Consider the following 12,671-nt stretch of genomic DNA (forward strand, 5'->3'; position numbering starts at 1 on the left):
CAATACGAGAGCCATAGACTCTGTCACTGGTGGGAAGATAGTCGTTGAGGGAAGGGGTGGGTGGGACTGGTTTGCCGCATGCTCGTTCCACTGCCTGCGCTTGATTTCTGCATGCTCTCGGCGTTATCTCGAGGTGCTCAGCGCCCTCTCGGATGCACTTCCTCCATTTAGGGAGGTCTTGGGCTAGGAACTCCCAGGCGTCAGTGTGGATGTCGCACTTTAGCAGGGAGGCTTTGAGTGTGTCCTTGTAACGTTCTCGCTGCCCACCTTTGGGTTTGCCATGAAGGAGCGCTAATCGAGCACTGGCTTTGACATTCTCGTGTCTGGCATGCAAACTATGTGGCCTGCACAGCGGAGCTCATCGAGTGTGGTCAGTGCTTCAATGTTGGGGATGTTGGCCTGGTCGATGACTGTAACGTTGGTGCATTTGCCCTCTCGGGATTTGTAGGATCTTGCAGAGACATCATTGGTGATATTTCTCCTGTGACTTGAGGTGTCTGCTGTACATGATCCGTATCTCTGAGCCATAAAGTAGGGCGCGTATCACTACAGCCGTGTAGACGATGAGCTTTGTGGCAGTTTTGAGGACCTGAGCTTCAAACACTCTTTTCCTCAGGCGGCCAAGGCTGTACTGGTGCACTGGAGGTGGTGTTGGATCTCGTCGTCTATACCTGCTCTTGTTGATAGGATGCACCCGAGATATGGAAAGTGGTCCACGGTGTCCAGGGCCGCGCCGTGGATCTTGATGCCTGGGGGGCAGTGCTGTGCGGTGAGGGCAGCCTGATGGAGGATCTTTGTCTTACAGATATTTAGTGTAAGGCGCATGCTTTCGTACACCTCAGTAAATACGTCAATTTTGTCCTGGACTTCAGCCTCTGTATGTGCGCAGACGCAGGAGACATCCGCGTACTGTAGCTCGACGACAGAGGTTGGGGGGGCCTTGGACCTGGCCTGGAGATGGCGCAGGTTGAACAGGTCCCACTGATTTTGTAGTTTAGTTCCACTCCAGCGCGGAGCTTGTTGACTGTGATGTAGAGCATGGTGGCGAGAAACATTGAAAAGAGGGTTGCGGCGATGACGCAGCCCTGGTTGACTCCAGTCCGGCCGTGGATCGGGTCAGTGATGGATCAGTTCGTAAGCATCACGGCCTGCATGTCATCGATGGAGCAGGCGGAGTTTGGATTAACAGAAGGACCCACTGTGTGTCTCTGATTTAACAAATACACCCACCATCTGAGTTTTCACTATCAGAAACATTTTCTGCCTCAGACTGAATTATCAGCCAACTCTGTCTGCAGTAGAAGGATCAGAAGGGCCTACTGATCTGGTTGAGATATCAGAAGCCCAATCGTTGGTTCCGAATTATGAGCAGGACCATTTGTCTGGGTCTGCATAATCTGAAACGCACACTGTCTGGTTCGGTATTATCAGAAACAAACACTGCCTGGGATTGCATTGTCAGAAGGACAGACTGGCTGTGTCCGAATTATCAGAAAGACCCACTGTCTTGATGTGAATTATCAACAACATACACTGTCTGGGTTAGAATTGTCATAAACAATCACTTGCTGGGTGGGAACTGTCAGAAACTCACGCGATCTGGGATTGAATCATCAGAAACACACATCGTCTTGGTCTGAACTATCAGAAAAACTCACTTCTGCATCTGAATTTTCAGAAAGACCGACCATCTGTGGCTGATTAAAGGAAATACTCACTGTCTACGTCTGAATTATCAGAAGTGCCACTGTCTGGGTTTGATTTATCAGAAGGACCATTTGCCCGAGTCTGGATTATCAGAAGTACGCAGTGTCTTGGTCTGAATTATCAGAAACAAAAAAATGGAGTGATTTAAATTGTCATAAATTATCAAAGCCTTGGTTGAATTATCATCAAATACCCACTTTGTTGATCTTTGTAATCAGGAGGATCAAATTAATTATCATGAACTATGGCGGACGAGTTCATGGAATGTACAGAAGATAGTTTTCAAGAGCAGTATCTTGAGGAATCAACTAGGGAGCAATCTATTTTAGATCCCGTATTATGCAATAAGAAAGGGTAAATTAATAGCATGGTAATAAAGTGGCACTCAGGTAAGAATGACCATAATATTATAGAATGTTATACTACATTTGAAAGTGATTTATTGAAATCAGAAGCTGGTGTCTTAAATTTAACAAAAGCAAACTACGTAGGTATAAAGGGCGAGTTGGCGAAGGAAGATTGGAAAACTGCGTTTAAAATTATGATGTTTGAAAAGCAATGGCCAGCATTGAAATAATTAATACATAATTGTCAACAAATATACATTATTTACAGCATAAAAACTGCACAGGAAAAGTGCTCCAAGCGTGGCTAATCAGAAAAGGTAAAGATAGTATTAGATCAAAGAATGAGGCTGATAATGTTGCGAAAAAGAGTAGTAAGCAGACAATAGGGAGGATTTAAGAATTCAGCAAAAGAGGAGCAAGTGATTGATAAAGAAAGGGAAAATATAACATTAAATAAAATAAAGAAATACTTTGATTTCCACAGCGCCTTTCACGATCACTGGACGGTTGAAAATGCACAACAGTGATTGAAGTAATTTTGGAGTGTAGTCATTGTTGTAATGTAGGAAACATGGCAGACAATTTGCACACACGCACACTCCCACAAACAGCAATGGGATAATGTCCAGATAATATGATGTTTTATGTTGATTGAGGGATAAATATTGACCAGGATATCTGAGATAACTCCCGTGCTCTTCTTCAAAATAGAGCCATGGGATATTTTACGTAAACCTGAGAGAGCAGATGGGGCCTCAGTTCAACATCTCATCTGAACGATGGCATATCCAAAGTGCAACACTCCCTCAGCACTGCTCTGGCTTGTCAACCTAGACTTATTGTTCTGAACGGAGACATGGCTGGCACTTCGAGAATAAACTGGCAAGAGGCAAAAATCAGAATGTAAAAGGTTTTCTAGGTATGTAAAAGGAAAAAATTACCAGAAGTAAATGTGGGTCCCTGACTGAATGTGACAGGATAAATTATAATGGGGAATGAGTAAATGGCAGAGAAATTAAACAAATACATTATGTCTGTCTTCACGGAGGAAAATACAAACAATCTCCCCAAAATACTGGAGAACCAATGGTCTAGCGAGAATGAGGAACTGAAACAAATTAGCATTTGTTAAAAAAAATGGAGAAATTGATGGTAATGAAACCCAATAAATCCTCTGGATCTGATGGCCTTCATTCGAGGGTTTTGAAAAAAGGTGTCTATAGAGATAGTGGTTGCATTGGTTGTCATCTACCAAAATTCCATAGATTCTAGGATATTTCCCGTGGACTGGAAGGTAACAAAAATAACCCCACAATTGAAGAAAGGAGGGAGAGACAAAATGGGGAAATATAGACCAAGCGAGCCTGACATGAGGAGTAATGAAAATGCTTGAAGCTATTATTAAGGAAGTGGTAACAGGACACATAGAAAATAATAATAGGATTGGGCAGAGTCAACACAGATTTGTGAAATGGAAATCATGCTTTACGAAGTTGTTAAAGTTGTTTGAGGTTGTATCGAGCAGAAGAGATAAGGTGGAACAAGTGGATGTCATGTATTTTCGATTTTCAGAAGGCATTCGATAAGGTGCCACATAGAAACATAGAAACATAGAAAATAGGCGCAGAAGGAGGCCATTTGGCCCTTTGAGCCTGCACTACCATTCAATATGACCATGGCTGATCAAGCAACTGCAGTACCCCATTCCTGCTTTCTCTGCATAACACTTGATCATTTAGCTGTGAGGGCCGCATCTAACTCCCTTTTGAATATATCTAACAAACTGGCCTCAACAACTTTCTGTGGTAGAGAATTGCACAGGTTCACCATTCTCTGAGTGAAGAAGTTCCTTCTCATCTCGGTCCTAAATCCTACGACTGCAACCCCCTGGTTCTGGACTTCCCCAACATCGCTAATATTATTGCTGCATCCAACCTGTCCAATCACATCAGAATTTTATATGTTTCTATGAGATCCCCTCTCATTCTTCTAAGTGCAAAAGAATATAAGCCTAGTCGATCAAGTCTTTCTTGGTATGTCAGTCCTGCCATCCCGGGAATCAGTCTGGTGAACCTTCGCTGCATTCCCTCAATAGCAAGAATGTCCGTCCTCAGATTAGGAGACCAAAACTGTACACAACATTAAAGATGTGGCCTCACCAAGGCCCTGTACAACTTTAGTAAGACGTCTCTGCTCGTATTCTCAAATCCTCTCACTTGGAAGGCCAACATACCATTTGCGTTCTTCACCGCCTGTTGTACCTGCACGCCAACTTTCAATGATTGATGTACCAGGACACCCAGGTCTCGTTGCCCCTCCCCTTTTCCTAATCTGTCACCATTCAGATAATATTCTGCCTTCCTGTTTTTGCCACCAAAGTAGATAACCTCAAATTTATCTATATTATACTGCATCTGCGATGCTTTTGCCCACTCACATAACCTGTCCAAGTTACCCTGCAACTTCTGAGCATCCTCCTCACAGCTCACACTGCCACCCAGCTTAGTGCCATCGCAAACTTGGAGATATTACATTCAGTCCCTTCATCCAAATCATTAAAGTATATTTTAAATAGCTGTGGTCGCAGCACTAAACGTTATGGTATCCCACTGGACTCTGCCTGCCATTCTGAAAAGGACACGTTTATTCCTACTCTTGGCTTCATATCTGCCAACCAGTTCTCTATCCACATCAATACATTCCCCCCAATACCATGTACTTTAATTTTGCACACTAATCTCTTGTGTGGGACCTTGTTAAAAGCCTTTTGTAAGTCCAAATACATCACATCCACTGGTTCTCCCTTGTCCACGCTATTAGTTACATCCTCAAAAACTTCTAGAATATTTGTCAAGCGTCATTTCCCTTTCATAAATCAATGCTGATTGTACTGATCCTGTCACTGCTTTCCAAATGCGCTGCTATTTCATCTTTAATAATTGATTCCAACATTTACCCCACGATCGATTTCAAGCTAACCGGTCTATAATTCCCTGTTTTCTCTCTCCCTCCTTTTTTAAAAAGTGGGGTTACGTTAGCACCCCTCCAATCCATAGGAACTGATCCAGAGTCCATAGAGTGTTGGAAAATGACCAGCAATACATCCACTATTTCTAGGGCCACTCCCTCAAATATTCTTGGATGCAGACTATCGGCCTTCAATCCCATTAATTTCCCTACCACAAATTCCTGACTAATAAGGATGTCCTTCAGTTCCTGCTTCTCGCGAGAACTTCGGTCCCCTTGTATTTCTCGAACGATATTTGAGTCTTCCTTCGTGAAGATAGAACCAAAGTATTTGTTCAATTGATCTGACATTTATTTGTTCCCCATTATAAATTCACCTGATTCTGACTGCAAGGGACCGACATTTCTCTTCACTAATCTTTTTCTCTTCACATATTTTTAGAAGATTTTGCAGTCACTTTATATGTTCTCTGCAAGCTTATTTTTAAACGCTATTATCCTTTGTTTTGCTCTGGTGAATTATAAATTTCTCACAGTCCTCAGGTTTGTTGCTTTTTCTGGCCAATTTATATGTATTTTCCTTGGATTTTACACTATCCCTAATTTCCCTTATTTGCCATGGTTGAGACACCTTCCCCGTTTTATTCTTACGTCAGACAGGGATGTAAAATCCTTGAAGTTCATCCATGTGAATCTTAAACGTCTGCCACTGTCTATCCATCGTCAACCCTTTAAGTATCATTTGCCAGTCTATGCTAGCAAATTCACGTCTCATACCATCGAAGTTACCTTTCTTTAAGTTCAGCACACTAGTCTCTGAATTAACTGTGTCACTCACTCTCCACCTTAATGAAGAATTCGACCATATTATGGTCACTGTTCCCCAAGGGGCCTCACACAATAAGATTGCTAATTAATCCTCTCTCATTACACAACACCCAGTCTAGGATGGCCAGCTCTCTTGTTGGTTGCTCGACATATTGATCTAGAAAACCATGTCTTATACACGCGAGGAAATGGTCCCCCACCGTATTGCTTCGAGTTTGATCAGCCCAATCTACATGTAGATTAAAGTTACTCATGATAACTGCTGTCACTTTATGGCACGCATTCCTAATTTCCTATTTGATGCCATCCCCAACCTCACTGCTAATGGTTGGTGGTCTGTACACAACTCCCTCGAGCGATTCCTGCCCTTTGTTGTTCCGCAGCTCTACCCATACAGATTCCACATCAACCAATCTAATTACCTTCCTTACTATTGCCTTATTCTCCTCTTTAACCAGCAATGTATTGCACCTCCTTTTCCTTTCTGTCTATCCTTCCTGAATATTGAATAATCCTGGATGTTGAGTTCCCAGCCATGGTTGCCCTGGAGCCATGTCTCCCTAATCCCAAGGACATCACATCCGTTAATAGCTATCTGCGCAGTTACGTTATCCACCTTATTACAAATGCTCCTCGCATTGAGCCACAGAGCCTTCAGGCAAGTTTTTTTTGAACACTTTTTGCCCTTTTAGAATTATGTTTTAACGTGGCGCTTTATGATTTTTGCCTTTGATTTCTCTGCCCTCCACTTTTCCTCATTTTCTTTCTATCTTTTGCTTCTGCCCCGATTTTACTTCCCTCTGTATCCCTGCATAGATTCCCATTCCCCTGCCATATTATTTTAAAGCCTCCCAACAGCACCCGCAAACACCCCACCTAGGACATTGGTTCCAGTCCTGCCAAGGTGCAGACCGTGCAGTTTGTACTTGTCCCACCTCCCACAGAAACGGTTCCAATGTCTTGTGAATTTGAACCCCTCCCTCTTGCACCATTCCTCAAGCCACGTATTCATTTTAACAATCCTGCTATTTCTACTCTGACGAGCATGTGGCACTGGTCGCAATCCTAAGATTACGAGCTTTGAGGTCTTACTTTTTAAATTTAACACTCAGCTACTTAATTCCGCTGGTAGGACCTTATCCCATTTTTTACATATATCTTCATACCTATATAGGCTGTTCACCCTCCCCCTCCAGAATGCCCTGCAGCCGCTCCGAGACATCTTTGACCCTTGCACCAGGGAGGGAACATAACATCCTGGAGTCTCGATTGCAGCCGCAAAAATGAAGATGTATTCCCCTTATAATAGAATCCCCTATCACTATAGCTCTCTCATTCTTTTTCCTGCCCTCCTGTGCAGCAGAGCCACGCATGGTGCCTTTAACTTGGCTGCTGCTGCCTTCCCCTGATGGGCCATCTCCCACATCAGTACCCAAAATGATATATCTGTTTTGGAGGGAAGTGACCGCAGAGTACTCCTGCAGTTCTTTCCTTCCACTGCTCTTCTTGATGGTCACCCATTCCCTCTCTACCTGTGTAACCTTAACCTGCTGTGTGACCAACTCACGAAACATGCTATTCATGACATCCTCCGCATCGTGGATGCTCCAGCGTGAATGCATGTGCTGCTCCAGTCCCGCAATGCAGTCTGTAAGGAGCTGCAGCTGGATACACTTCCTGCCCACATAGTAGTCAGGGACACTGGAATTGTCCTTGATTTCCCATGTGAGACAGGAGGATCATGACAGAAGAGTGCAGAAGATCTGGGCTCTTCTGCCATGTCTTAACCCTGAAATTAACTTAATTTGGGAACAATGCGAAAGGTTACCGACTGATAAGAAAAAAAAAGTTAAAAAAAACATCCAATCCAATCCACCATCCAATCATTTAACCGATTGGCTAAGACGTTACTCTTCAATTTAATTTTACTTCTTTGTTTACTTTCTGCAACGACACCAGCTGGCCTCCCGAAATGCCTTGGCTCAAAGCTGCCGCTGCCACCATTTTTCATCCTGCGCCACTCCGTTCTCACGATGCTGCCCTCCTCGACTGCTGCCGCTCCAAGCGGCTGCCGCCAGCCTTTATCCTCCCACGCTGCTCCACTCTCGCGATGCTGGCCTCCCGATCTGCCGCTGCTCCCAGTTGCTGCCGCCGCTCTTTATCCTCCTGTGCTGCTCCACCATCGTGATGCTGACCTCCTCGTCTGCCACTGCTACAAGCAGCTGCAGTCGCCCCTTAACCTCCTGCGCTTCTCTTCTCTCGCGATGCTGACCTCCTCGACTGCCTAACAAGAGGTTATTAAACAAGGTAGTCTTCATGGAATTGCGGGTAAACAGAAGGATGGATTGAAGTTTGGTTAATGGACAGAAAACAGAGGGTTGTCAGTATGTAACTAGTGGGGTAAGTCAAGGTCGGTGCTTGGGCCTATTTAGATCCCAATTTATATCAATGAATTGGACGAGGGGACAGACTGTTATGTATCCAAGTTTACTGATGATAAAAAGCTAGGTGAGAATTTAATTTGTGAGCAAAGACACTGCAAAGGGTTATAGAGAACTAAAGCACGTAGCCAAGAAATGCAAGTGGAATACAACGTGTGGAAGACATATTATTCCACTCCAGTCGGTGCAAGGGTCAAGGGTGTCTCGGAGCGGGTGCAGGACATTCTGAAAAGGGAGGGTGAACAGCCAATTGAGGTGGTGCATATAGGCACCAACGCAATATGTAAAAAACGGGATGAGGTCCTACGAGACGAATTTAGGGAGCTTAGAGTTTAATTAAAAAGTAGTACCTCAAAAGTAGTAATCTCAGAATTGCTATCAATGCCACATTAGGAAGCGCAGGATAGCTCAGATGAATACATGGATTCAGCAGTGGTGCAGAAGGGAGGGATTCAAATTCCTGGGACATTGGAACTGGTTCTGAGGGAGGTGGGACCAGTACAAACCGGACGGTCTGCACCTGGGCAGGAAAGGAACCAATGTCCTTGGGGGAGTGTTTGCTCGTGCTGTTGGGGAGGAGTTAAACTAATGTGGCAGGGGGATGGGAACTTATGCAGGGAGGCAGAGGGAAATAAAATGGAGTCAGAAGGAAAAGATAGAAAGGAGAATAGTAAAGGTGGAGGGCAGAGAAAGCTAAGGCAAAAAACAAAAAGGGTCACATTACAGCATAATTCTAAAGGGGCAAATCCTGTAAAAAAAGACAAGCCTGAAGGCTCTGTGCCTCAATGCGAGGAGTATTCGGAATAAGGTGGATGAATTAACTGCGCAGATAGCAGTTAACGGGTATGATGTCATTGGCATCACGGAGACATGGCTCCAGGGTGACCAAGGCTGGGAACTCAACATCCAAGGGTATTCAGCATTTAGGAAGGACAGACAGAAAGGAAAAGGAGATGGGTGGCGTTGCTGGTTAACGAGGAAATTAATGCAATAGTATGGAGGTACATTAGCCTGGATGATGAGGAATCGGTATGGGTGGAGCTGCGGAATTCGAAAGTGCAGAAAACACTCGTGGGAGTTGTGTACAGACCAACAAACAGTAGTATTGATAGTGGCGACAGCCTCAAACAAGAAATAAGCGATGTGTGCAATAAAGGTACAACAGTTATCATGGCCGACTTTAATCTTCAAATTGATTGGGCTAACCAAACTGGAAGAATGCGGTGGAGGAGGATTTCCTGGAGTGTATTTGGGATAGCCTTCCACATCAAAATATCGAGGTACCAACTGGAGAGCTGGCCATTCTAGACTGGGTGATGTGTAATGAGAAGGGACTAATTAGCAATCATGTTTTGCGAGGCCCCTTGGGGAAGAGTGACCATAATATGGTAGAATTCTTTATTAAGATGGAGAGTGACATCATTAAATTGGAAACTAGGGTCCTGAACTTAAGGAAAGGTAACTTCGATGGTATGTATCGTGAATTGGCTAGAATAGACTGGCAAACGATACTGAAAGGGTTGGCGGTAGATAAGCAATGGCAAACATTTAAAGATCACATGGATGAACTTCAGCAATTGTACATCCCTGTCTGGAGTAAAAATAAAACAAGAAGGTGGCTCAACCGTGGCTAACAAGGGAAATTAAGGATAGTTTTAAAGCCAAGGAAGAGGCAGATAATTTGGCGAGAAAAAGCAACAAGCCTGAAGACTGGGAGAAATTTAGAATTCAACAGAGGAAGACTAAGAGTTTAATTAAGAGGGGGAAAATAGAAAGGAAGCTTGCAGGGAACATAAAAACTGACAGCAAAAGCTTCTGTAAATATGTGAAGAGAAAAAGATTAGTGAAGACAAACGTAGGTCCCTTGCAGTCGGATTCAGGTGAATTTATAATGGGGAACAAAGAAATGGCAGACCAATTGAACAAATACTTCGGTTCTGACTTCACTAAGGAAGACATAAATAACCTTCCGAATGTACTAGGGGACAGAAGGTCTAGTGAGAAGGAGGAACTGAAGGATATCCTTATCAGGCAGGAAATTGTGATCGGGAAATTGATGGGATTGAAGGCCGATAAATCCCTGGGGCCTGATAGTCTGCATCCCAGAGTACTTAAGCAAGTGGCCCTAGAAATAGTGGATGCGTCAGTGATCATTTTCCAACAGTCTATTGATTCTGGATCTGTGCCGATGGACTGGAGGGTAGCTAATGCAACACCACTTTTTTAAAAAAGGAGGGAGAGAGAAAATGGATAACTATGGTATGGTTAGCCTGACATCAGTCGTGGGGAAAATGTTGGAATCAATCATTAAGGATGAAATAGCAGCGCATTTGGAAAACAGTGACAGGATTGGACCAAGTTAGAATGGATTTATGAAAGGTAAATCATGCTTGACGGATCTTCTGGAATTTTTTGAGGATGTAACTCGCACAGTGGACAAGGGAGAACCAGTGGATGTGGTGTATTTGGACTTTCAAAAGGTCCCGCACAAGAGATTGGTGTGCAAAATCAAAGCGCGTGGTATTGGGGGCAATGTACTGACGTGGATAGAGAACTGGTTGGCAGACAGGGAGCAGAGTGTCGGGATAAACGGGTCCTTTTCAGAATGGCAGGCAGTGACTAGTGGAATAATGTGTTCAGTTTTGGTCTTCTAACGTGAGGAAGGACGTTCTTGCTATTGAGGGAGTGCAACGAATGTTCACCAACTGATTCCAGGGATCGCTGGGCTGTCGTATGAGGAGAAACTGGATCAACTGGGCCTTTATTCACTGGAGTTTAGAAGGATGAGAGGGGATCTCATAGAAATGTATAAGATTCTGACTGGACTGGACAGGTGAGATGAGGGATGAATGTTCCCGATGTTGGGTAAGTCCAGAACAAGGGGACATAGTCTTAAGATAAAGGGTAGGCCATTTACAACTGAGATGAGAAGAAACTTCTTCACTCAGAGAGTTGTTAACCTATGGAATTCCCTGCCGCAGACAGTTGTTGATGCCAGTTCATTGGATATATTCAAGAGGGAGTGAGATATGACCCTTATGGCTAAGGGGATCAAGGTGTATTGAGTGACAGCAGGAAAGGGGTACTGACGAATGATCAGCCATGATCTTATTGAATGGCGGTGCAGGCTCGAAGGGACAAATGGCCTATTCCTGCACCTATTTTCTATATTTCTATGTTTCTAATAGAAAAGCAATGTAATATTTCCATGTTTCCATTTCCAAAGCTAGGGGGGAATGCAAGTTGTGCGGAGAATGCAAAAAGGCTTTAAGGTGATATAGACAGGCTAAGTGAGTGGGCAAGATGATGACAAATGGAATATATGCAGAGAAAGGTGAAGTTCCCACTGTGCTACATAAAATAGAAAAGCAGAATATGTTTAAATGATGAGAGATTGGGAAATCTCGGAAATTTTGGTGTTCATTGAGACCTGAGTGTCTTTGTACATGTATCAATAAAAGTTCACATGCGGGTACAGAAAGTGATTAAAAAAGCAAATGTTATATTGGCTTTATTACAAGTGGATTTGAGGATAAGAATTATGATGTCTTACTGCAAATGTATAAGGTCCTCCTGAGACCAACCTGTAGCATTGTGTGCAGTTTTGGTCTCGTAACCTAAGAAAGGATATACTTGTCACAGAGGGAGTGCAATGAAGGTTCGCCTTCCTGGGATTTTCCTATGAGCAGAGATTGAGTCGACGAGGCTTATATTCTCTGGAGCTTAGAAGAATGAGAGCTTATCTCACTGAAACATACAAAATTCTTAGCGAGCTTGGCAGGGTAGATGCAGGCAGGATGCTTCCCCTGGCTGGGGAGTCTATAACCAAGAGTCACAATCTCAGAATAAGGGGTTGGCCATTTAGGACTGAGATGAGGAGAAATTTCCTCATTCAGAGGGCGGTGTATCTATAGAATTCTCTACCCCAGAGGGCTGTGAGTATCATGTATTATATTGAAGACTGAGATTGATAGATATTTGGAAATTAAGAGAATGAAGGGATATGGAGATAGTGCAGGAAAGTAGAATTCAGTTAGAAGATCAGCCATGACCTTCTTGAATCATGGAGCAGGCTCGAGAAGCCGATTTGCCTACTCCTGACAATTATTTATTTGTGCTATGTTGAATGTCTGGTTCAAAATTAAAACAATGACCCAATGTCTGAATGAACATGAATACCGATTGTCTGGGTCTCAAATACGAGAAAAACCCAATATTTTTGTCTAAATTATCATGAACACCCACTGTCTTGGTCTGATTCATCAGAGGGACACTGTCTGGACTGAATTACCAGAAACACACAATGTCTGGGTCTGAATTACTACAGGAAACATTGTCTGGGTCTGAATTAATAGAAGAAACATTGTCTGGGTCTGAATTA

This window comes from Pristiophorus japonicus, chromosome 19 (assembly GCF_044704955.1).
Source record: "Pristiophorus japonicus isolate sPriJap1 chromosome 19, sPriJap1.hap1, whole genome shotgun sequence".
Lineage (NCBI taxonomy): Eukaryota > Metazoa > Chordata > Chondrichthyes > Pristiophoridae > Pristiophorus > Pristiophorus japonicus.